The sequence below is a fragment of the Rattus norvegicus genome, chromosome 12 (assembly GCF_021556685.1).
Source record: "Rattus norvegicus strain SHRSP/BbbUtx chromosome 12, alternate assembly SHRSP_T2T, whole genome shotgun sequence".
In the NCBI taxonomy this organism is placed as follows: Eukaryota; Metazoa; Chordata; class Mammalia; order Rodentia; family Muridae; genus Rattus; species Rattus norvegicus.
The window spans coordinates 1,647,428-1,675,420 of NC_141545.1; the positions used below are offsets into that span (position 1 = coordinate 1,647,428).

Consider the following 27,993-nt stretch of genomic DNA (forward strand, 5'->3'; position numbering starts at 1 on the left):
CTGCTCCCCATATTGGTGTTTAGAATAGGGAAGTTGTTACTGGTAATGAGGTGACTATTCCTCTATCATGAGATTCCAGGGCATCTTTAAAGTGGTTAGAGTACTTCAATTTCTTGGTAATATTTATGGCTAGCTTTTTCCCCTAGGTCTGTCTTTGTCTTAATTGACTATACTTTACATAAGTATACTGAGGACTTCATTTTGTGCTGCTCTTTCATTATAGGTTCCACCTGCTGTGGTGTTGTTAGGAGTATGTCCATTTTAACCTTCTCGCACTTAGTTTTCTTTTTAATTATATGGTTAGTATACTGCCAAGCCCTTTCCACTAAGTCAGAGGTTTTCTCATCCTCTATTTTTACCTTTTTAAAAACTATTGATGAGACTTTTAATTCAATTCATTAGGTCAGTATTTTGGCAGTGTGGTACAGACTTCCTCCTTTTTCAGATATCCAATAAAATTAATTTTGGATGCGCTTTTTTATAAGTTTTTGAATAATTTATCTGCCTGTCTCACTCTCCTTTCTGTAGCCACTCTTTCATCAGGCAAGGGGTTTCTACCCTTATCCTTCTGAGCTATGTTGGCACCAATGACCTCTTCTTCCCAGGACCTAGGTCTATTGGTATCATGGTGTCATTCAGCCATGGGCTGTTGGATCTAGCTCTCCACTTCTCTTCATCTCAACTTTAGAGGCTCAAGAAATTTGGCCTACTGCTGCTCTATTGACCTACTCTCTTCCCGTGACTTAGGTTCGGGTTGGCTTCGTAGCATCCCTTAGACTCAAGTAATTCAAAATTCAAGATACACAAGAAAGTGCATGATGAATGAGAGTTCTAAGTCACAAGTAAGAGAATATCCAAATTATATTGCCACTAATATGATAGACCACGTTTAGCAGTATATGTCTAGCCAGGCTCCAGTTTAGTTTTCTACTTTCTGTCTTAGGAACTATGAAGACCGATCCAGCAGGCTTCCCCAACTGTCATGAGGTAGGGCACATGAGATGCCTCCTACCCAAAGTAAGGTAAAAGGATGTAGTTCTTTATTTGCCCAGTTGATAAGGACATATAATCACATTCACACAATACTCATTCCTTAGGAACCTCTGGTCTGGTCCATAGTCATTTTGGCATATTTGTTAAGTTCTGTGACCAAACTGTGCTTCTGCTTGCTGAAATTCAATCTGGTCTATGGATTCCTCTTGTTCACCAATGGGCAGCTGGGTTGGTAGACTCAGTGTCACTGTAAATGAGATGGATTCCAGGAGTTAATGTTTTGCAGTGACGAGAGGTGGTTCTTTAAGGTTCTTTTGGCCAATCCTATTTAGGTCACATACATTATTTCCTAAGGGCATATTACTATCGGGCTCACACATATACTTACAGCAGTCCTTTACACAAGGTGTTTCTTAACAGTTGAACTTCATTTTTCATTGTATTAGATTAGGGCCTATACTTACCTATCAGTCACACACAAACACACACACACACACACACACACACACACACACACACACATACCCTGGTCCCTTATGCAGGGCGTTTCTTAAATGTTCCATTAATTTTTTTGATTCTTATTGTTTTGTCCATCTTTATTAAATTGTATATTTCTTATTTACATTTCAAATGTTATTCCCTTTCCCAGTTTCCAGGCCAATATCCCAATAACCTCTCACCCTCCCCTTCCATGTGTGTGGTCCCCTACCAATCGTGTCCCTATTACTGCCATCCACCCAACAATTACATTCACTGGGGGGTCCAGCATTCGCATGTCCAAGGGCTTCCCCTTCCACTGGTGCCTCTACTAGGATATTCATTGCTACCTATGAATTTGGAGGCCAGGGTCAGTCCATGGGTAGTGGATTAGTCCCTGGAAACTCTGGTTGGTTGGCATTGTTGTTCATATGGGGTCTCAAGCCCCTTCATCTCTTTCAGTCCTTTCCATGATTCCTTCAACAGGGGTCCCATTCACAGTTCAGTGGTTTGTGGCTGGCATTTGCCTATGTGACAAGTTATGACTGGGTATCTCAGGAGAGATAAACATCTTGTCCCTGTCAGGCTGCACCTCTTTGATACATGCATCTTATCAGGTTTGGTGGCTGTATATGTATGGGCCACATGTAGGGCAGGCTCTGAATGGGTGTTCCTTCAGTCTCTGTTCTAAACTTTGCCTCTTTATCCCCTCCTAAGGGTATTCTTGTTACCCTTTTAAAGAAGAAGTTTTGTCCTCCTTCTTGAGGTTCATGTGTTCTGTGCATCTTGGGTAATTCAAGCATTTGGGCTTATATCTACTTTTCAATGAGTGCATACGATGTGTGGTTTACTATAATTGGGTTACGTCACTAAGGATGATATATCCAGAAGAAGAAGAAGAGGAGGAGGAGGAGGAGGAGGAGGAGGAGGAGGAGGAGGAGGAGGAGGAGGAGGAGGAGGAACAGGAACAGGAACAAGAAGAAAAAGAACAAGAAGAAAAAGAACAAGAAGAAAAACAAGAAGAAGAAGAAAAAGAAGGGGATAGGGGAAGGGCGAGGAAGGAGGAAAGGAAGGGGAATGGAGTGAAGATTGAGATGGAGAGTGGGAGTAATAGGAGGAAGAGGAAGAGAAGATGGAAAAGGAGGAAGGAGGAGAAGGAGAAGAAGACGAAGAAGAAAAAGAAAAGAAAAGGAAGAAGAGAAGAAGAAGAAGAAGAAGAAGAAGAAGAACAACAACAACAGAACAAAAAGAACAAGAAAAATAACAAAAGGATAAGAGAAAGACAAAGAAAAAGAGGAGGAGGAGGAGAAGAAGTAGGAGAAGAAGGACAAGAAGGAGGAAGGGAGGAGGAGAACAAGAAGAAGAAGGAGGAAGGAGAAGGAGGAAGAGGAAGAGGAAGAAGTAGAACAAGAAGAAGAACAAGAACAAGAACAAGAAGAACAAGAAGAAGAATAATTAAAAGAAACACAAGAAAAGAACAAGACCTAGCACAAGACCAAAACCAAGAAGAATCATAAAAAGAAGAAGAAGAAGAAGAAGAAGAAGAAGAAGAAGAAGAAGAAGAAGAAGAAGAAGAAGAAGAAGAAGAAGAAGAAGAAGAAGGAAAGTAGAAGAAAGGGAAGGAAAGGAAGAAAAAATAGAAGAGGAAGAAATCAGGAAGGTTGAGAAAAGAAGAAAAAGAAGAACAAGAAAAGGAGGAGGAAGAAAAACAAGAAGAAGGAGGAGGAGGAAAAGAAGAAGAAGTAGAAAAGAAGAAGCAGAAGCAGATGAAGAAGAAGAAGAAGAAGAAGAAGAAGAAGAAGAAGAAGAAGAAGAAGAAGAACAACAACAACAACAACAACAACAACAACAACAACAACATCAACAATGAGAACAAGAACAAGAAGAAGAGCAAGAACAAGAACAAGAACAATTAAAAGACACTCCACTTCTGGGGTGACTGCTTGACCCTGGGGACAAGGAGATAGGATCAAAAAGCCAAAATCTTCTGCCTGCTCCACCCCTAGCAAGGCCAACCATCATTAGGTCTGCTGTGGCCACTCTGGACTCTTCCAGGAAACACTGGTCAACACAATCCTAAATATATAAAGCCAACAGCAACCACCCTCCCCCACTTCCCAACCCATTCCTATGCACTGAATTTCCTGCTGCTTTCTAGGACAGAACGAGCATGCTTTCATCAGGACTGCCAGAGCACAGCTATTTTTCTATTACAACCCTCAGTAGTCTAAAACACTTGAATAACAACAAGTACAACAATATAAAAATTAAATCTAATCTTATGAAACTAATAAAGGTTTCTAAGTGGAGAGAAATAATTTCTTAATTAAATTCAGGAAACTATAACCAAACATGGGTAGACTTTTAAAGTGAAATGAATAGATATTAGAAAGTATAATAAAAACAATCAAAGATGTAAAATAAATGAACAAAGTTATTCAAGACCTGAAAATGTAGTGAGAAGTAATAGAGAAAACAAAAACTGAGCCAATTCTGGATATAAAATGGAAAACCTATAATAAAGAAGAGCAAATACATACACAAGCAATACAAACATAGTGCAAGGGAGAAAAAGAGAGAATCTTGGGCATATGAGACATAATAGAAGAAATTGAAAAATTTGACATAGAAAATGCTGAATCTGAAATGTTTCTACCACAACTCATCCAGGAAATTGAACACTATAAGAAGACCAAACCTGCCTTTCATCCTGCATCTCTGCTGGGCTTAGATCTCATGCTCCAGCTCCCACTGTCCAAGATTGTTGGCCTTGCTAGGGGCTGAGAAGGCAGTGGATTTGGCTTCTTTATCTCATTTGGCTCTCCCTGATAACAACAGGCCTCCCGGGAGTCATCCCTGAGAGACAGGATGACTCCCAGGAGGACCATCATGATGAAGCTAACGGGTGAGATCACCCTGCCCAACACAATATCTAACCTTATTGGTACCCTCACAGAGCCCTGTAAATGCAGGACTTATTGCCCTCGCAGAAACAGATCATCCTTCCAGTCTACAACTGTGCCTGGACTCAAATTTGGTACTATAACCACTATTCTCCCCAATAATACCCAGCAAGAGGATGACACTCTGGAGGTCATAAACAGAGGCAGACTGCCTCTGGGAGGTCCATTATAAGGAGGATCACTGAATGGACAGTCAGAGCCAACATGCTAGTTATATCCAGTTGGAACCTGATGGCAAGGGGCAAGCAAAAGAACATAAGCATCAGATACCAATTTCACCAGTTCCCCTATCCAGTATCCCTGGATGAGCAAAAGCATGTGGAAAGTAAGATTCTTACCTGAAATATCATTTCCTAAAGATGATAGAGGACCTTAAGGAGATCATAAATGATTCCATTAAAGAAATATAGGAAAAAATAGGTATACATGTAGAAGTCCTTATACAGGAAATGTATAAATCACTTTTAAAATGTAGGGAAATATGATCCAACAGGGTAAGAAACTGAACAAAATATCCAGGATCTAAAAATGAAAATAGAAACCATGAAGAAATAAAAAAGGGTGACAACCCACAAGATGAAAAGCATAGAAAAGAAATTAGCAGTTATAGATGCAAGCAATATTGACAGAATACAAGAGATACAAGAAAGAATCTAAGGAATAGAAGATACCATAGACAATATTGACACAATAGTCCAAGAAAATAGAAAGTGCAAAAATCTCCTAATTCAAATATCCAGGATATGCAGGACACAATGAACAAAACAGTATCTAAGAATAGTAGTAATAGAAGAGAGTGAGGATTCTAAATTTAAAGAGACAGAAAACATCTGAAATAAAATCATAGAAGAAAACTTTCCTAACCTGAGAAAGCAGTGGCCATAAACTTAAAAGAAGCATAAAAAATACCAGATACATTGGACCAGAAAAGAAATTACTCCTATGTTATAATAATCAAAACACTAAATGTGCAGAACAAAGAAAGAATATTAAATGACTTAAGGGAACAAGGCCAAATAACGTATAAAGTCAACCTATAAAATGATACCAGGATTCTCAAAAAGCCAGAACTTTCACAGGTATCAGGAAGTCTATAAACAAACACAAGTGCCAGGCTATGATGCTTAGCAAAACTCTCAATTGCTATAGATGGAGAAAGCAATATATGACATTTCAAAACCAATTATAAACAATTTATATCCATTAAGCCAACCCTGCAGATGATAATAGAAGAAAAACTCTAACCCAAGGCAGAAAATGTCACACAAGAAAAACCAAGAAATTAATATTCTCACAACAAACCCAAAAGAAGAGAACCACACAAACATTATTCACCTCTCACCACAAAAATGAAAACAAAAAAAAAAAACAAAAACAATCATTGATCTTTAATATCTCTCAAAATCAGTGAACACAATTCCTCAATGAAAGGACATAGACTACCAGAGTGAATATGTAAATAGAACCCAACAGATTTCCGCATATAAGAAACACACCTCAGTGACAAAAACTCATATTACTTCACAGCTAATGTCTGAAAAATACTTCCAAGGAAGTGGTCCCAAGGAAAAAACTGGAGTAGCCACTCTAATATCAAATAAAATTGAATTTCAACCAAAAGTTTTAAAAAATGATGAAGAAATTCACTTCATACTACTCAAAGAAAAATTTTACCATGAACTCTCAATTCTGAATATCTATGACCCAAATGCAAGGGCACCCCATTCTCAGCATTTCAAAGTATTTTATCAAAAATGAACCATATAATCAGATGCAAAATAAGCCTCAATACATAAAAATATATCGAAACTATCCAATGCATTGTATTGGATCTTCACTGATTAAAGCTGGTCTTATATAATAACCAAAAGAACAAGAACAACAACAACAATAACAACATCCACAACAACAGAATTAAATTTCACATATGCACAGAAGGTAAGCCTCAACTCGACGAAGAAATAATTTTTTTTTTTACAATTTATAACACAATTAAAACAAAATGTAAGCAGTACCAAGAGGAAAACCCATCTCTGTCTGCTTCCATAAAGAAATTTGAGAAATCATACACTAGTAGCTTAAAAGCATATCTGAAAGTTCTAGAAACAAAAGAAACAAATATACTCAAGAAGAGTAGATTGCAGGAAATATTCAAACTCAGGAATGGAATCAAACAAGTAGAAACAAAGAGATTTTTTATAATCAACAAAACTAGTAGCTGGCTCTTTGAGAAAATAAAGAAGATAAAGAAACCCTTTGCTAAGCTAAATAGAGAGCACAAAGACACTATCCAAATAACATATTTAGAAAAGAAAAGAGGAAATTCAAATAAGACCTTACAACAGAAGTCTAAACTCAACAAAACTAAAAATTTAGGATGAATGCACAATTTCTAGATAAATAAAAGGTATCAAAGTTAAATCAGGATCAGATAAGCCATCTAAACTTTCCCATAACCCCTAGACAAAAAGAAGCTGTCATAAAAGTCTCTCAACCAAAAAAAAAAAAAAAAAAATCCTAGAGCCAGAAGGTTTTAGTGCAGGATTCTCAAAGACTTTCAAAGAACATCTTATATCAATACTTCTGAAATCATTCCACAAAATAGAAAGGAAGGAACACTGCCCAGAAGCTAATGCCTAAACCACACCAAGATCCAAGAAAGACAACTTCACACTAATTTCCCTTATGAGTATTGATGTGAAAATAATTAATTTTTTTCAATCCAAATCTAAAAACACATCAAAACAATCATTCACCCTGTAAACTTCATCCCAGGGATCAATAGTTGTTTCAATATGTGGAAATATGGCAAATTAATTTGCTTTATAAAGAAATACAAAGAAAAATATATGAACAACTCATTAGATTCTGAAAAAGCCTTTGACAAAAATGCCTTTTCATATTAAAATTCTTCAAAAGATAAGAAATTAAAGGTTTATACCTAAGTAAAACCAATATGCAGCCAACAAAGAGTCAACATTAAATTAAATGGATAAAATTTGTAACAATCCCACTGCAATCAGAAACAAGAAAGGATGCTCATTCTTTTCCTATTTATTCAATATTGTACTCAAAAGTCTAGCCTTACCAAGTATATAACAAAAGGCAGTCACAGCAATACAAGTTGGAAAGCTCGAAGACACAATATCACTATTTGTGGTTGATATAATAATATGTGACTACAAAAATTCCACCTGAAAACTCCAACTGCTGATAAACAGCTTCAGCAAACTGTCTGGATATAAAATTAACTCAAACAAGTCAGCAGCCTTCTTCTCTTCAAAAGAAAAATGTGCAGAGAAAGAAGTTAGGGAAATAACACACAGCAAAATAGTCATACATAATATAAACTGTTTTGGTGTAACTCTAGCCAAGAAAGTGAAAGATCTGTATGACAAGAACTTCAAGTCTCTAAAAGAGAAATCAAAGAAGTTTTAAGAAGAAAGATCGATCACCCATGTCCATGAATTGGCATAATTAACATATTAAAAGTGGACAATTTAACAAAAACAATCAACAGATTAAATATAATCCCCATCAAAATGCCAACTCAATTCTTCACAGAGATAGAAAGCCAATTCTCGAAATTAATTGGTAATCCAAAAAACCCAGCACAGCTAAAACCATTCTCAACAATAAAAAGAAAAAAAGAAAAAGGCTGGAGAGATGGCTCAGCGGCTAAGAGCACCCGACTACTCTTCCAGAGGTCCTGAGTTCAATTCCCAGCAACCACATGGTGGCTCACAACCATCTGTAAAGAGATCCGATGCCATCTTCTGGTGTATCTGAAGACAGATACAGTGTACTTATATATAATAAATGAATAAATCTTAAAAAAAAAATCTGTGGGAATTGCTATCTCTGACTTCAAGCTCTACTACAGAACTATAGTGAGGGAAACCAAATGGCACTGGTACAGAAAAAAGCAGTTAAATTACATGGAATAGAATTGAAGACACAGAAATGAACCCACACACCTATGGTCACTTGATTTTGATAAAGAAGCTAAAACCGTCCAGTGGAAAAAAGAAAGAATTTTCAACAAATAGTGCTGTTTCAACTGGTGGTCATCATCTAGAAGAATGCAAACTGATCTACATATCACCTTGTACAAAGCACAAATACAACTGAATCAAGGACCTCCACATAAAACCAGATACAGCCAGACTACTAGAAGAGAAAGTGGAGAACAGCCTAGAACACATGGGCACTGGGGAATTTTTCCCAAACAGAAGAGCAATGGCTTATACTCTAAGATCAAGAATGTACAAAGGGAACCTCATAAAAATGAAAACTTCTGTAAAACTAAAGACACATTCAAGAGCTCAAAACAGCAGCCAACAAATTGGGAAATGATCTTCACCAATCCTACATCCAATATAATGCTAATTTCTAATATATACAAAGAACTCAAGAATTTTTTCTCTGCAGAAACAATTAACCCAATTAAAATTGGATTTCAGAGCTATACAGAGAATGCTCAAATGATGTATATTTGAGAAGGGCCTAAAGAAATGTTCAACATCGTTAGTCATCAGGGAAATGCAAATCAAAACAACCTTGTGATTCCACTTCACACCTGTCTGAATGGCTAAGACCAAAAACTCAGGTAACAGTAGCTGCGCTACAGGATGTGCAGAAAAAGAAACACTCCTCCATTTTTTTGTGGAATTGCAAGCTGCTACAGCTCATTTAAAAATCAGTCTGGATTTTCCTCAGAAAATTGTACCTAGTTCTACCTGAGGACCCAACTGTACTAGTTCTGGGCATATACCCAAAAGATGTTCTATTGTATAACAAGGACACATGCACCACTATGTTCATAGCAGCCTTATTTGTAATAGTCAGAAGCTGGAAAGAACTGAGATGTCCTGAGCAAAGGAATGGATATAGAAAATGTTGTATATTTACACAAATGAGTACTACTCAGCTAATAAAAGCAATGACTACATAAAAATTTTAGGTAAATCAATGAAACTAGAAAATATCATGCTAAGTGAGGTAACAAAGTCACAAAAGAGCACACATGGGGATGCATTCACTTATAAGGGGATATTAACCCAAAAGCTCAAATTATCCAAGATACAATCCACAGACCACATGAAGCTAAAGAAAAAATACCACAATGTGGATGCTTCAGTTCTTCTTAGAAGGGTGACCAAATTACTCATGGGAAAATTTACATTGACACAGACTGTAGCAGGGGCTGAAATAAAGTTCCTTCGGAGATTGCCCCACTTGGGGATCCATGCCATAGGCAGTCACTATATTCAGTCACTATTGCTGATGCCTAGAAGTGTTTGCTGAAAGGAGCCTGATATGGCTATCTCCTGAGAGGCTCTGCCAGAGCCTTACTGATACAGATGAGTGTAAACGATGGGTATTGGGTGTACCTGGAAGAGAATGGGGGACAAAAGACGCGAAGAAGGATGCCAAGACAAGAGTCTGATCAAGGCGACAACTTTATTTTTCCCCAAGGCTGAATTTATACCATAACATGGGTAACAGAGGGAAGGTGGAAGTAAGAAACATTTATGCAGGCCAAGGACACAGTATTCGTGTGGTCATGGAATTGGCTGATGTTGACAGGATGTCAGAAAGGTCACAGGTTTATCATATTATTAGTCAGCAGGACAACTTTATCATATGATTATTTTTCTTGACCACCAGATTTGTATTAGTCTTCTGGAGCTGGCTGGGGATTTTCCATGAACCTAGTCATACTTAATTCTAACATCAACAATGGAGGGCTTCAAGGGCATCGCTATCAACAGACGAGGATGCTCAGAGCTAAACTTTGTACTGGACATGGCGACTACAATGGAAGAGTTAGAGAAAGAACTGATTAGCTGAAAGGGTTTGCAACTCCTTATGAATAATAAAACTATCAACCAACAGACCCTCTTCAGACGTCCCACGGTGAAAATTACCAACAAATGAGTGCAAAATGATAAACCAAGGACGCCTTCTGCATATGTAGTAGAGCATGGCCTTGTCTTCAATGAATAGAAGGAAAAACCCTTGGTTCTGCGAAGGCTTCATTTCCCCATGTATTGGAATGCTAGAGCATTGAGTTGGGAGTGGGTGGTGGATAGTGGGAACATCTTGATAAAAGCAGGCCAAAAGGGGTGAGGAGGTTTGGGGGAGGCTGAAAACAGAATTATACTTGGAAGGTCAATACATAAAATATTCAATAAAAAAGAAATATTCAAATCCCGTGGGAGGGAGAGCTAAACCTTCAGAGAGGCAGACACGCCCGGGAAACCAGAAGAGACTGCACTCTGCACACACATCTCGGACGCCAGAGGAAAACACCAAACGCCATCTGGAACCCTGGTGCACTGAAGCTCCCAGAAACGGCGGCGCAGATCTTCCTGGTTGCTGCAGCCACAGAGAGCTCATGGGCAGCACCCCGCGAGCGAACTTGAGCCTCGGGACCACAGGTAAGACCAACTTTTCTGCTGCAAGTGACCTGCCTGGTGAACTCAAAACACAGGCCCACAGGAACAGCTGAAGACCTGTAGAGAGGAAAAACTACACGCCCGAAAGCAGAACACTCTGTCCCCATAACAGGCTGAAAGAAAACAGGAAAACAGGTCTACAGCACTCCTGCCACACAGGCTTATAGGGCAGTCTAGCCACAGTCAGATATAGCAGAACAAAGTAACACTAGAGATAATCTGATGGTGAGAGGCAAGCGCAGGCATCCAAGCAACAGAAACCAAGACTACATGGCATCATCGGAGCCCAAATATCCCAAAAAAACAAACATGGAATATCCAAACACACCAGAAAAGCAAGATCTAGTTTCAGAATCATATTTGATCATGATGCTGGAGGACTTCAAGAAAGAAGTGAAGAACTCCCTTAGAGAACATGTAGAAGCCTACAGAGAGGAATCGCAAAAATGCCTGAAAGAATTCCAGGAAAACATAAATAAACAAGTAGAAGCCCATAGAAAGGAGACACAAAAATCCCTGAAAGAATTCCAGGAAAACATAAATAAACAAGTAGAAGCCCATAGAGAGGGGACACAAAAATCCCTGAAAGAATTCCAGGAAAACACAATCAAACAGTTGAAGGAATTAAAAATGGAAATAGAAGCAATCAAGAAAGAACACATGGAAACAACCCTGGATATAGAAAACCAAAAGAAGAGACAAGGAGCTGTAGATACGAGCTTCACCAACAGAATACAAGAGATGGAAGAGAGAATCTCAGGAGCAGAAGATTCCATAGAAATCATTGACTCAACTGTCAAAGATAATGTAAAGCAGAAAAAGCTACTGGTCCAAAACATACAGGAAATCCAGGACTCAATGAGAAGATCAAACCTAAGGATAATAGGTATAGAAGAGAGTGAAGACTCCCAGCTCAAAGGACCAGTAAATATCTTCAACAAAATCATAGAAGAAAACTTCCCTAATCTAAAAAAAAGATACCCATAGGCATACAAGAAGCCTACAGAACTCCAAATAGATTGGACCAGAAAAGAAACACCTCCCGTCACATAATAGTCAAAACACCAAACGCACAAAATAAAGAAAGAATATTAAAAGCAGTAAGGGAAAAAGGTCAAGTAACATATAAAGGCAGACCTTTCAGAATCACACCAGACTTCTCGCCAGAAACTATGAGAGCCGGAAGATCCTGGACTGATGTCATACAGACCCTAAGAGAACAAAAATGCCAGCCCAGGTTACTATTTCCTGCAAAACTCTCAATTAACATAGATGGAGAAACCAAGATATTCCATGACAAAACCAAATTTACACAATATCTTTCTACAAATCCAGCACTACAAAAGATAATAAATGGTAAAGCCCAGCATAAGGAGGCAAGCTATACCCTAGAAGCAGCAAGAAACTAATCGTCTTGGCAACAAAACAAAGAGAAGAAAAGCACAGAAACATAACCTCACATCCAAATATGAATATAACAGGAAGCAATAATCACTATTCCTTAATATCTCTCAACATCAATGGCCTCAACTCCCCAATAAAAAGACATAGAGTAACAAACTGGATACGCAACGAGGACCATGTATTAAGCTGCCTACAGGAAACACACCTCAGAGAAAAAGACAGACACTACCTCAGAGTGAAAGGCTGGAAAACAACTTTCCAAGCAAATGGTCAGAAGAAGCAAGCTGGAGTAGCCACTCTAATATCAAATAAAATCAATTTCCAACTAAAAGTCATCAAAAAAGATAAGGAAGGACACTTCTTATTCATCAAAGGAAAAATCCACCAAGATGAACTCTCAATCCTAAATATCTATGCCCCAAATACAAGGGCACCTACATACGTAAAAGAAACCTTACTAAAGCTCAAAACACACATTGCACCTCACACAATAATAGTAGGAGATTTCAACACCCCATTCTCATCAATGGACAGATCATGGAAACAGAAATTAAACAGAGACTTAGACAGACTAAGAGAAGTCATGAGCCAAATGGACTTAACGGATATTTATAGATCATTTATCCTAAAGCAAAAGGATATACCTTCTTCTCAGCTCCTCATGGTACTTTCTCCAAAATTGACCATATAATTGGTCCAAAAACGGGCCTCAACAGGAGCAGAAAGATAGAAAAAACCCCACGCGTGCTATCAGACCACCACGGCCTAAAACTGGTCTTCAATAACAATAAGGGAAGAATGCCCACATACACATGGAAATTGAACAATACCCTACTCAATGATAACCTGGTCAAGGAAGAAATAAAGAAAGAAATTAAAAACTGCTTAGAATTTAATGAAAATGAAGGTACAACATACCCAAACTTATGGGACACAATGAAAGCTGTGCTAAGAGGAAAACTCATAGCGCTCAGTGCTTGCAGAAAGAAACAGGAAAGAGCATATGTCAGCAGCTTGACAGCACACCTAAAAGCTCTAGAACAAAAAGAAGCAAATAAACCCAGGAGGAGTAGAAGGCAGGAAATAATGAAACTCAGAGTTGAAATCAACCAAGTAGAAACAAAAAGGACCATAGAAAGAATCAACAGAACCAAAAGTTGGTTCTTCGAGAAAATCAACAAGATAGATAAACCCTTAGCCAGACTAACGAGAAGACACAGAGAGTGTGTCCAAATAAACAAAATCAGAAATGAAAAGGGAGACATAACTACAGATTCAGAGGAAATTCAAAAAATCATCAGATCTTACTATAAAAGCCTATATTCAACAAAACTTGAAAATCTGGAGGAAATGGACAATTTCCTAGACAGATACCAGGTACCGAAGTTAAATCAGGAACAGATAAACCAGTTAAACAACCCCATAACTCCTAAGGAAATAGAAGCAGTCATTAAAGGTCTCCCAACCAAAAAGGGCCAGGTCCAGACGGGTTCAGTGCAGAATTCTATCAGTCCTTCATAGAAGACCTCATACGAATACTATCCAAACTATTCCACAAAATTGAAACAGATGGAGCACTACCAAATTCCTTCTATGAAGCCACAATTACTCTTATACCTAAACCACAAAAAGACACAACAAAGAAAGAGAACTTCAGACCAATTTACCTTATGAATATCGATGCAAATATACTCAATAAAATTCTGTCAAACTGAATCCAAGAGAACATCAAAACAATCATCCACCATGATCAAGTAGGCTTCATGAAGGCATGCAGGGATGGTTTAATATACGGAAAACCATCAACGTAATCCATTATATAAACAAACTGAAAGAACAAAACCACATGATCATTTCATTAGATGCTGAGAAAGCATTTGAGAAAATTCAACACCCCTTCATGACAAAAGTCCTAGATAGAATAGGAATTCAAGGGCCATACCTAAACATAGTAAAAGCCATATATAGCAAACCAGTCGCTAACATTAAACTAAATGGAGAGAAAGTTGAAGCAATACCACTAAAATCAGGGACTAGACAAGGCTGCCTACTCTCTCCCTACTTAATCAATATAGTTTTAAGTTCTAGGCAGAGCAATCAAACAACACAAGGAGATCAAGGGGATACAGATTGGAAAAGAAGAAGTCAAAATATCAGTATTTGCAGATGATATGATAGTATATTTAAGTGAACCCAAAAGTTCCACCAGACAACTACTAAAACTGATAAACAACTTCAGCAGAGTGGCTGGGTATAAAATTAACTCAAATAAATCTGTAGCCTTCCTCTACACAAAAGAGAAACAAGCCGAGAAAGAAATTAGGGAAATGATACCCTACATAATAGTCCCAAATAATATAAAGTACCTCGGTCTGACTTTAACCCAGCAAGTAAAAGATATGTACAATAAGAACTTCAAGACTCTGAAGAAAGAAATTGAAGAAGACATCAGAAAATGGACAGATCTCCCATGCTCATAGATTGGCAGGATTAGTATAGTAAAAATGGCCATTTTACCAAAAGCGATCAATAGATTCAATGCAATCCCCATCAAAATACCAATTCAATTCTTCAAAGAGTTAGACAGAACAATTTGCAAATTCATCTGGAATAACAAAAAACCCAGGATAGCTAAAACTATCCTCAACAATAAAAGGGTTTCAGGGGGAATCACTATCCCTAAACTCAAGCAGTATTACAGAGTAATAGTGATAAAAACTGCATGATATTGTTACAGAGACAGGAAGATAGACCAATGGAATAGAATTGAAGATGCAGAAATGAACCCACACACCTATGGACACTTGATTTTTGACAAAGGAGCCAAAACCATCATTGGAAAAAAGATAGCATTTTCAGCAAATGGTGCTGGTTTACTGGAGGTCAACATGTAGAAGAATGCAGATTGATCCATGCTTATCACCCTGTACAAAGCTTAAGTCCAAGTGGATCAAGGACCTCCACATCAAGCCAGATACACTCAAACTAATAGAAAAAAATTTCCTGAACAAAACACCAATGGATTATGCTCTAAGATCAAGAATCGAGAAATGGGATCTCATAAAACTGCAAAGTTTATGTAAGGCAAAGGACACTGTGGTTAGGACAAAATGGCAACCAACACATTGGGAAAAGATCTTTACTAATCCTACAACAGATAGAGGGCTTATATCCAAAATATACAAAGAACTCAAGAAGTTAGACCACAGAGAGACAAATAACCCTATTAAAAAATGGGGTCAGAGCGACACAAAGAATTCACAGCTGAGGAATGCCAAATGGCTGAGAAACACCTAAAGAAATATTCAACATCTTTAGTCATAAGGGAAATCCAAATCAAAACAAGCCTGAGATTTCACCTCATACCAGTGAGAATGGCTAAGATCAAAAACTCAGGTGACGGGGTTGGGGATTTAGCTCAGCGGTAGAGCACTTGCCTAGCAAGTGCAAGGCCCTGGGTTCTGTCCCCAACTCCGAAAAAAAGAAAAAAAAACTCAGGCGACAGCAAATGCTGGTGAGGATGTGGAGAAAGAGGAACACTCCTCCCTTGTTGGTGGGATGGCAGACTGGTACAACCATTCTGGAAATCAGTCTGGAGGTTCCTCAGAAAATTGGACATTGAACTGCCTGAGGATACAACTATACCACTCTTGGGCATATACCCAAAAGATGCCCCAACATATAAAATAGACTCATGTTCCACTATGTTCATAGCAGTCTTATTTATAATAGCCAGAAGCTGGGAAGAACCCAGATGCCCTTCAACAGAGGAATGGATACAGAAAATATGGTATATCTGCACAATGGAATATTACTCAGCTATCAAAAACAATGACTTTATGAAATTCATAGGCAAATGGAGGGAACTGGAAAATATCACCCTGAGTGAGGTAACCCAATCACAGCAAAACATACATGGTATGCACTCATTGATAAGTGGCTATTAGCCCAAATGCTCGAATTACCCTAGATGCACAGAACACATGAAACTCAAGACAGATGATCAAAATGTGAATGCTTCACTCCTTCTTTATAAGGTGAACAAGAATACCCTTGGCAGGGAATAGGGAGGCAAAGATTAAAACAGAGACAGAAGGAACACCCATTCAGAGCCTGCCCCACATGTTGCCCATACATATACAGCCACCCAATTAGACAAGATGGATGAAGCAAAGAAGCGCAGGCTGTCAGGAACCGGATGTAGATCTCTCCTGAGAGACACAGCCAGAATACAGCAAATACAAAGGCGAATGCCAGCAAACCACTGAACTGAGAACAGGACCCCCATAGAAGGAATCAGAGAAAGGACTGGAACAGCTTGAAGGGGCTGGAGACCCCATATGAACAACAATGCCAAGCAACCAGAGCTTCCAGGGACTAAGCCACTACCCAAAGACTATACATGGACTGACCCTGGACTCTCACCTCATAGGTAGCAATGAATATCCTAGTAAGAGCACCAGTGGAAGGGGAAGCCCTTGGTCCTGCCAAGACTGAACCCCCAGTGAACTAGACTGTTGGGGGGAGGGCGGTAATTGGGGGGAGGATGGGGAGCGGGAGGGGTTAGGGTGATGTTGGCCCAGAAACTGGGAAAGGGAATAACATTCGAAATGTAAATAAGAAATACTCAAGTTAATAAAGAAAAAAACGGAAAAAAATGTTCCACCATATAACAAGAGCATACAGTACATTATGTTCATAGCAGCCTTATTTTTAATAGCCAGAATGTAAAAAGAGCCCAGATGCCCTTCAACAGAGAAATGGATACAGAAACTGTTGTCCTTTTATACCACACAGTTCTTTTCAGCTATTATAAACAGACTTCTTGAAATTCTTGTGCAAATGGATGGAACTAGAAAATATCATAAGCAAGGAAACCAGTCACCAAAGAACATACATGGTATGTACTACGGATAAGTGGTTATTGGACTAAAAGCTCTGTAATACCCATTATATAATCCACAGACCACATGAAGCTCAAGAGGAAGGAAGACCACAGTGTGGATGTTTCTGTTCTTCTTTGCAAATGGAGCAACATCTTTACAGAAGATAGAGGGTAGAAAGGATTTGGGAGAAAGAAAGGAGGGAATGGGGAAAAATGGGGCCAGAATCAGGTATGTGAATAGATGAGAATAATATACAGAGGGTTAGGAATTTAAACAAATGTGTGTAGCAATGGGTGAAGAGTAATGGGCAGTGGCCACCAACAAGTCCCAGATTTCACGAAAGCAATTGGCTCTGAGGACCCGAAGCAGATCAAATTTGTTAAAATGCTCAACAAATATAAGGAAAAACTTCTAGAAACCATAAAAAGAGGTTAGGCAAGGCCCCAAGTTGGGGGATTGGGACACCTCTCATCTCCAAATTTTTAGCTTAGAATGGCTCCTATTGAAAAGAAGTATGGCTACAAAGAGTGGAGCACATACTGAAGAACACATCATCCAAAGTCTGCCCCCCCCCCCTTGGGTCCTTCTTCCATTTAAAGAAACCAAATGCAAACACTATTGCTGATGCCAAGAAATGCTTGCAGATAGGAGCCTAGTATAACTGTCTCCTGAAAGGCTCTGTCAGAGGCTAACAAATACAGATGTGGGTGCTCCTCGCCAAACATTAGACTGAGCTTGGGTACCCAGCGCAGCTATTCAGGAAAGGACTGAAGGAGCTAAAGGGGTTTTCAACTACACTGGAATAACTACAATATCAACCAACCAGGCCTACTGTGGTTGTACACAAAGAAAGTGGAGGGACGCTGGGCAGGAAGCTTTTACTGGAGTTTTAGTGACTAGTGTGGCCTTTTGACTATGGGGACTTTCTCCCTGAGCTACAAACTAGGACAAAGCATCAAAAGAGGAGTTGTTGAGGAGAGAGTGTGAAAAAAATCTGAGAGTGGAGGAAATCTTTTGGCAGGACCAGACTTGGAATTCTGTTTGGTAGCATGTATTTCGGTGACAGCAGGGTTTATCTGTAATCTGAGTTGGAAACTTGGACATGAGTGAAGAAGAGGGAGGGAAGAATGTCTTTAGGGCTGAGGAACTAGAGAGAAAATAGAGTACCTTAAGCAAAGAAGACTCCATGTTTTCTGGTAGACATAGTCAAGCTTGTGCCATAGGTTTCCGCTTGAGATGTATGGAGAATTTAGCAGCAAGGTGGGAAGGCAAGCTAACTATTGTATTAGTTAGAGAGTGAGGAAAGTACACAAGCATGCAGTCTACCTTGCTTTCTGGCAGGCATATTCTGCATTTTGGCTGCTGTTGTCTGCTAGAAGGAACCTAGAAACAGGAAAGGAGACATTTTTCTCACCTTTCTTCGCTACAATACTCTAAAAAAAAGGTTTAGTTTTTCTGTGCAATATATCAATACCTGTTATGAATTTCTTTACATTTCTTAGAAGAACGATTGCTCCTAGTTTTTGATAAATTTCTCTAGATTTTATATTGATCATAGGAATTTACATTTGTACCAAACATGTTTATGTGCAAAAGTTCTTCGAATCACATCAAAATTATGTGTGTATACCTATAGCAACCATAACTGCAAACATCAACTAGCAATCAACATACAAAATGTTTTTGATGAAGTAAGACCATGTTATTGGTATATTGCGGTTCTAGACCTTGTCCCATAACCGCATATGATCCAAAGTGCTGAGAAAAAAAAAACTTTCCTTGTTGTATGTTATACACTTTAATTTAGAATTTCAATCAACTAATCAAACAAACTTTGTGGTACCTTGTAAATTTCTAGGCCTCAACCACATACTCAAGATAAAAGTCATTAATACTTTGCATTATTTCTATCTCTGGTGGATAGTGTTACCCCCAGACTTCACACACTACTTTGTTTTTGTTTGATTTTTTGTTTTTGTTTTCATTGCCTTTCAAGGAATTCTTCAGTTAGGGGGATTTTGAGATACTTTTTCTAAACACTACTGACTATCCTAAAACTAACTGTTGAATCTAAAGGCCTCTAACCCTCTGGGGATTGGTCCAGGTATAATATTCTGTAGATAAAGAAAGAAAATCAGCCTAAGTTTGAAGACTCTACTGCTAGGTTTTGTAATTCCTCTTACTTATAGTGAACATTAACTTCAGTGAAAGAGCAAGACAGGGTGCATCCCATCAATAACAGGATTCCTTAACATATTGATTAGGGAAGCCATCCTTCATTATAGGAATGGTGAAACATCCATTGCATAAATAAAAAGAAACTAGAATCACATAATAATAATCCTCAGAATGTAAGATATATAAGAAAATATTTAGATCAGATGACAAATTTATATTTAAAAATAAAGAGTAGACCTACAAAAATACTTAAGGACAATATTCTAAAGTATTACACAAAATAGAAGCAAAAGAAACACTACCAAATCATTAAATGAAGCCACAATTACACTTGTACTCAAACCACAGAAATATACAACCAAGTTAGAGAACTTCAGAACAGTTTCCCTTATGAATATTGATGTAAAAGTACTCTATATAATTTTTCAAGACTGAATCCAGGAACACATTAAAGCAATCATTCACGATGATCAAGTAGGCTTCATCTCAGGGATGCAGGGATGGTTCAGTATATGGAAATCCATCAACATAATCCCTTATTGAAACAAACTCAAAGAAAAACCACATGGTCATTTCATTAGATGCTGAGAAAGCATTTGACAAAATTCAACACCCCTTCATGATAAAAGTCCTGGAAAGAATAGGAATTCAAGGCCCATACCTAAACATAGTAAAAGCCGTATACAGCAAACCATTTGCTAGCATTAAACTAAATGGAGAGAAACTTGAAGCAATCCCACTAAAATCAGGGACTAGACAAGGCTGCCCACTCTCTCCCTACTTATTCAATATAGTTCTTGAAGTTCTAGCCAGAGCAATCAGACAACAAAAGGAGATCAAGGGGATACAGATCGGAAAGAAGAGGTCAAAATATCACTATTTGCAGATGACATGATAGTATATTTAAGTGATCCCAAAAGTTCCACCAGAGAACTACTAAAGCTGATAAACAACTTCAGCAAAGTGGCTGGGTATAAAATTAACTCAAACAAACCTGCAGCCTTCCTATAGTCAATGAGTAACAAGACTGAGGAAGCAATTAGGGAAACAACATCCTTCACAATAGTCACAAATAATGTAAAATACTTTAGTGGGACACTAACCAAGTAAGTGAAAGTCTGTATGACAAGAATTTCAAGTCTCTGAAGAAATAAATTGAAGATCTCAGAGCTGGAAAGATCTCCCATGCTCGTGTATTTGCAGGATTAATATAGTGAAAGTGGCCATCTTTCCAAAATCAATGCACAGATTCAGTGGAATTCCCATCAAATTTCCAACTCAATTCTTTGTAGAGCTAGAAAGAGCAATTTGCAAATTCATTTGGAATAACCAAAACCCAGGATACTGAAAAATATTCTCGATAATAAAGGAATTCTGCAGGAATCACCATCCCTGTCCTAGCATTGTAGAGCAATCCTGGTAAAAACTGCATGGCATTGGTATAGAAAAGAGATGGTAGATCAATGGAATATACTTGAAGACCCAGAAATGAACCCACAAACCTATGGTCACTTAAACTTTGACAAATAAGCTAAAACCATCCAGTGGAAAAAAGACATAGTTTCAAAAAGTGGTGCTGATTTAACAGTAGGTCAGCCTGTAGAAGAATACAATTTGACACATTCTTATCTCTTTATACAAAGCCCAACATAAGTGGATCAAAGACCTCCACCTAAAACCAGATAAACTGATACTAACAGAAGAGAAAGTGGCAAGACTCTTGAACACATATGTAAAGGGGAAATTTTTCTGAACAAACACAAATGGCTCATGCCCTTAGATTAAGAATCAAAAGTGGGACCTCATAAAACTGCCAAGTTCTGTAAGGCAAAGGACACTGTAATAGAACCAAAGAGGAACCAGCAGATTAGGAAAAGATCTTTACCATCCCTGCATTTAATAGACGGTAATATCCAATACACATAAATTTGTCAAGAAGTACACTCCATAGAATCATATAACCCTATTACAAAATGGTGTACAGAGCTAAACAAAGACTGAAAGTAAAATGAAAATTGATCAACATTCTTAGTCATCTGTGAAATGCAATTCCAAAGAACTGTGAGATTCCACCAGTCAGAATGGCTAAGATCAAAATCTCAGGTGACAGCAGATGCTGAGAAGGATGTCAAGAAAGAGAAACTCTCCTCCGTTGTTGGTGGGATTGCAAGCTGGTACAACCTCTTTGGAAGTCATTCTGGCAGTTCCTTGGAAAATTAGACTTAGTACTACCTGAGGACCCAGCTAAACCACTACTGTGCATATACCCAAAAGATGCTCCAATATATAACAAGGACATATGCTCCACTGTGTTCATAGCAGCCTTATTTATAATAGCCCAAAGCTGGAAAGAGCACAGATGCCCTTCAACAGAAGAATGTATACAGAAAATGTGGTGGATATACACAATGGAGTACTACTCAGCTATCAAAAACAATGACTTCATGAAATTCACAGGGAAATGGATGGAACTAGAAAATATCATCCTGAGTGTCGTAACCCAATCAGAGAAAAGCACACATGGTATGCACTAAATGACAGTTGGGTATTAGCCCAAAAGCTCGAAATACCCAAGATCCAATCTACAGACCACATGAAGCTCAAGAAAAAGGATGACCAATACTCACATACGTCCACCACTTCTATGCAGCAAGAATACGCATAGGAGGTGATAGGGCGGCAAAGTTTAGAGCAGAGACTGAAGGGATGGCCACTCAGAGACTGCCCCTCCTGGGGCCCATATATAGACAGCCAGCAAATCTAGGTAAGATGGATAAAGCTAGGAAGTGCATGCTGACAGGAACCAGATATAGATTTCTCCTGAGAGACACAGACAGAGCATGTCAGAAACAGAGGAGAATGCTAGCAGCAATCCACTGAACTGAGAATGGGGTTCTTGGTGGAGGAATTAGAGAAAGGATTGAGAGAGCTGAAGGGTCTTGCAGCTTCATAAGAACAGAAATACCAACCAAACAGCTGCCAAGGAGTAAACCACTAACAAAAGACTACAGATGGGTTGACCGTGGGCTCCAACTGCATATGTAGCAGAGAATAGCCTTGTTGGGGCACCAATGGAAGAAGCCCTTGGTCCTGCCAAGGTTGGGACAACCAGTATTGGGCAATGTCCGGTGGGGCAGGAAGGGGGAGGTGTACGGGGAAGAGAACACCCTTACAGAAGAAGAGGAGGGGAATGGCATAGGGGGCTTATGTCTGGGAAACCAAGAAAAAGAATGATATTTGAAATGTAAATTTCAAAAATTATGTTAAAAAAAAACTAAAAAAAGAAAACAAAAAGCAAAAAAACAAAAACCAAAAAAGGATACTTTTAAAAATGAAGAAATTTTAATTTAAAATCTATGAAGTTCAAACTGAAGTATGAACTTCAAAAGTTATGTATTTGAATGTTTGCGTTAATTCAGAAATGCTTTACTAAAAACGGTTTTACAGAATTGTTCTATTGTTAGTAAGATTAAAAACTGTTCTGGATATCTAATTACTCTTCTGGATGTTTAATTTGACACAAAATTCTTACTAGATCCTATAAATATCAAATATAAGACTGTAAATTGATGATGTCCACATTTCGGTCTTCAATCTTCTTTTTCATATTGTCTGTGAGTTGTATTTTGGGCATTCTGAGCTTTTTGCCTAACACAACTTATCAATGAGTACATACCATTTGTGTTCTTTTGTGAATTGGTCACCTCATTCAGGTATGATATTTTCTCATTCCATTTATCTGTCTGCAACATTTACACAGTCATTGCTTTTAATATCTAGGTAGTATTCCATTGTGTACCACCTTTTTTGTATCCATTCCTTCAGTGCAGAACTAATGAGTTGTTTCCAATTTCTGGCTGTAGTTAATAATGTTATGAACATAGTGAAATATTTGTCCTGGTTTTATGTTGGAGCATCTTTTGGTATATGCCCAGAAGTGGTATAGCTGGGTCTTCAGAAAGTCCTATGTCCAGTATTCTGAGGAACCAGCAGACTGATTTTGATCGTGGTTGTACCAGATTGAAAATTTTTACCTACAATGGAGAAATGTTCCTTTCTCCACATCCTCTCCAGCATCTACTTTCACCTGAATTTTTCATTCTATCTCATATGTTGTGCTTCCATTTTCATTAAACTCTAGAAGTCTTTCCAATTCTCTCCCTTTCTTTCTTTCTTTCTTTCTTTCTTTCTTTCTTTCTTTCTTTCTTTCTTTCTTCCTTCCTTCCTTCCTTCCTTCCTTTCCTTCTTTCTTTCTTTCTTCTTTCTTTCTTTCTTTCTTTCTTTCTTTCTTTCTTTCTTTCTTTCTTTCTTCCTTTCTTTCTTTCTTCTCTGACCAAGCAAACATTAAATAGATAGTTGTTCAGCTTCCTTGTACATGTGGGCTTTTTGATATTTTTGTTATTCCGAAAAACATCCTTAGCCTATGCTGGTCCAATAGAATCCATGGGATTAATTCAATGTTTTGTATCTGTTGAGGTTTGTTTTATGTCTGATTACAAGGTCAGTTTTTGTATAGTAGTAGGAGGTGATGAGAACATGGTGTAAGCTTTTGTTTTAGGGCAAAATGTTTTGTAAGATATCTGATAAATCAATGTTTATCAGAGTACAGCAAATACAGAGGCGAATGCCAGCAGCAAACCACTGAACTGAGAACAGTACTCCCGTTGAAGGAATCAAAAAAAGAACTGGAAGAGCTTGTAGGGTCTCGATACCCCATATGAACAAAAATGCCAAGCAACCAGAGCTTCCAGGGACTAAGTCACTACCTAAAGACTACACATGGACTGACCCTGGACTCTGACCTCATAGGTAGCAATGAATAGCCTAGTAAGAGCACCAGTGGAAGGGGAAGCCCTGGGTCCTGCTAAGATTAAACCCATAGTGAACGTGATTGTTGGGGGGAGGGCGGCAATGGGGAGGGGAACACCCATAAAGAAGGGAAGGGGGGGCTTAGGGGGAGATTGGCCCGGAAACCAACCGGGAAAGGGAATAACACTCGAAATGTAAATAAGAAATACTCAAGTTAATTTAAAAAAAAAATAAATACTCAAGTTAGTAAAGATAAAAAAAAAAATCAGTGACCCATGTTAATCTGGATTGCACAAGAGCTGTCACTTCCTCTGACCATATAAATGACTATAATTGATCAAAAAAATACATTCTACATTTAAAACATGTTTTATTTGCCTTTATAATAATTCAGTTGTGGTATTTACACAATGGATATAATTTCATTATCTGTTACATAACTTTTTAAAACTTATTTTACATAGTATGGGTAAACGCCTCCAAGGTGATTGGCGTACAAACTACTGTACTCCAATCAATTTGGCCATTTTTCACAAAATTGGAAACAATTCTACCTCAATACCTCCATACCAAGCTATATCTCTTCTGGATATATGAATATTAATATATACATATATGTGGATATATGTTTATATTATGTTTGTATATATACATACATATATATACATATATATAAATATATATATACAAATATATATATATATGTTTATTTATGATGGCCAGGAGCTGGAAACACCCCAGATGTCTCTCAGCTGATAAATGGATAAAGAAAATTTGGTCTATTTATAAAATGCAATAGTATAAAGTGTTTAGAAACAAAGATGTCATGAAATTCAAAAGCAAATTGATGGACTAGGAAATATGCTTCTTAGTGCATGGTGTGTTCTTGCTTATAAGGGAATATTAGCCATAAAGGGCAGGATAACCACACTGCAATTACAGACTCAAAGAAGCCAAAATAAAAAGTCAGAGGAGCATGCTTGAATATTTAACAGAAGGGGAAATAAACTGAAATTGGGGGTGGAGGAGTAGGGGCAACTCAGTGGGAGAGGGTGTGGGAAGGGTAACAGAATAGGTACATCAAACGAAGGGAAAGAAGGGGAGAGAGAATAAAAATTGGCAATGGGCAAGGGTGGAGGGCAGTGTCTATGAAGTGACACTAGCAGATTTCCTATCAGTGAGCGGTATGTATCTTGACATGGCCACATCCTATAGGCAGACAGGACTTCCACTTTAGGGATAAGGACACTTACCCACATAGAAAAAAGTTACATCCTGAAAGTGTCTTACCTACATTGTATACATTAACAGTGGTGGAGCAGAGACTGATGTAATGGCCAACCATTGACTAACCCAAATCAGACGCACCCCATGGGCAAGAATCAATTCCTGACATTATGATACTCTCTTATGCTTGCAGAGAGGATCATAGCTTAACTGTCTTCTGACAGGATCCACCTAGCAGCTGATGGAAATAGTTAAAGCAACTCACTCCCAACCATTAGATACTCACAGAGTCTTGTAGAAAAGTTTGAGGAGAGATTGAGATACCTGAGTGGGTAGAAACTCCACAGGAAGTTCAGCAGCATCAACATACCTCTACCTATGGAGACTCAAAAACGTAAACTCCAACTAAAGATCATACATGGACAGAACCTGGGCCACTGCCATAAATGTAGTAGACATGCATTTTGGTCTTTATTTGGGTCCCAAGTGAAGTGGAAAGTCTCCCTGATTCTGTAGACTGCCTGTAGATCCTATACCTTTAAATAGGCTTCCTTGTCTGGTATCAGTGGTAGAGGATGTGTGCAATCCTCTGCTGATTTGACATGTCAGGGTGGGGAGATAATAAGGTGGCTCTTTCTTCTCAGAGGTCGAATGGAGCGAATGGGTAGAAGAGAGTGGGTATTGAGTAAAAAACAGTGTGAGATGGGGACTAGAAAGAAGGGGTTGATGTTGAATTTTTAATTGAATGATGGAATGAATATATGAATGACTACATAAACAAATAAATAACTAATGTAAAAAAATAAATTTCCCCACAATGCATGTCATTTCCTTTCATTAGTGATGTTGTTTACAGTACCTCATGATGGTAGATTTCTAGGTCTAATGTTTGCTCTTCATTAACTAAATCATCCAAATTACTGAACCTGTCTATAGTGGGAAATAGTGAAAAAATGCATGCAATATCCCAGTTTGCTTTTCTCTGGCCCCATGTAGCACCTTGTAGAGACCACAATCCTAGGGCTCTCTTGTCTCAGACGCTGTTCATATTTCTAGCCAGGCTTGGCATATTCTCTTGCCCAGAGCTCTTGAAATATCTTCCCTGAACTTGCTAAGTTCCCTTGGTAGGTCACTATCACAGCAGCCCCACACATCTAAATTCTGCATGGCCCTTACCACCCTCTTCAAAACAGTTGGATTCCATACCAATGTAGAAAAACACTATACAAAATTAGTTTAGAAAGAACAGGTAACTCAACCATTGGCTGCAATTACAAACATCCTAAAAATTAAATCCTATGGTGGCTCATCTAAGGCCTCCAGTTAGTGACATCTTTAACCCTAACCTCTCTCTCCATCCCAAAAGCATCAAATCCCATTTGTCCCACTCTCTTCTTCCCCATTTGACTTGAAAGTCCCCTCTGCTTACTCAGTGATTGGTACTCTTAAATCATTATTCATTAAGGAAAGGTACTTGCCACACCTGTCTAACACAAATATTTCACAGTGCACATTTGTCTCCGTTACAACAGCTTGAATCTTCTCTCTATGTACAGAGGCCAGGCTGGTCAGATCATTGGCCTGGAATTCCTAAGAGTAGCCAAGACTTGGAAGTGAGAGTGTTCCTGTAGCTAGAAAATATATTTGACATTCAACAGAAAAAGTTCAACAGGGTGGGAAGTAGCAAGCTAAGTTCAATAAATAACATTGTGACAGTGATCTTGAGATGTAGCATCATGGGTAAGGTAAGACAATCACAAAGACAAGAAAAGAAAAAAAATCACACATGATATATACTCAGTGATATGTTATTAGCCCAATATCTCAGACTCTCCAGGCTAGAATCCACAGACCACATTAAGATCAAGGAGAAGGAAGACGAAAGTGGAGATGCTGTAGTCCTCTTTACAAGAGGAAATAAAGATATTCATAGGAAGGTAAGTGGACATAGCGTTTTGAGAAGAGACTGAAGCAATGGCCATTCAGAGTCTGCCACATCTGGTGATCTACCATACTTATATTTTACCAAGAAACTTGTTTTAATAGAACTATGCAATGTGAACCCATGAAATTTTACACAAAAGTCCCTCACAAACTTACATCTCAGTCTTACAGATCTCTCATTTCTCAAGTGAGTACCATTTTGCTTTCATTGTATCTATCCATGTGAATTGTTTATTTCACCACTATGAAAATAGTATTGCCCTAGAATACCCTGGTCAAATTCAACCTCGTTCACAAGGCCTATTCAGATATATATCCCTAAACAATGATTTCCATTACACATATCTTCTTTAATGTTAATGTGCCATTTACAGTGACAATTTCTCAGATTCTTGTCTTACTCATTTAACTTAAATCACTAAAGGAAATAATTGATTCATAAATGTATCTTCAGACATTTTACAATATTATACTATAGTATGTAATGTCCATAATTCATACATACTATGTGATTTCCCAAAATATGTCCAACCGAAATGAATGTAAATGAAATTCATAATTAACTACTTGCCAGAATAAAATTTGTATTCTTTATACCTCCAATATTCTTGAGTATCAACTTCTGTTTATTTCTGTAGCCTCTTATCTGTA

The 27,993-nt window shown here is 38.1% G+C and overlaps 1 long non-coding RNA gene across 1 annotated transcript; it reads right to left on the reverse strand.

Moving 5' to 3' along the window:
- Window positions 1-1,018: 1,018 nt before the first annotated feature.
- Window positions 1,019-27,993, reverse strand: LOC148001930 (uncharacterized). The gene is made up of 2 exons (XR_015634462.1): window positions 27,940-27,993; window positions 1,019-1,240 (listed from the first exon to the last, which is right to left on the reverse strand). It is a non-coding gene; the product is annotated as an uncharacterized LOC148001930 (long non-coding RNA).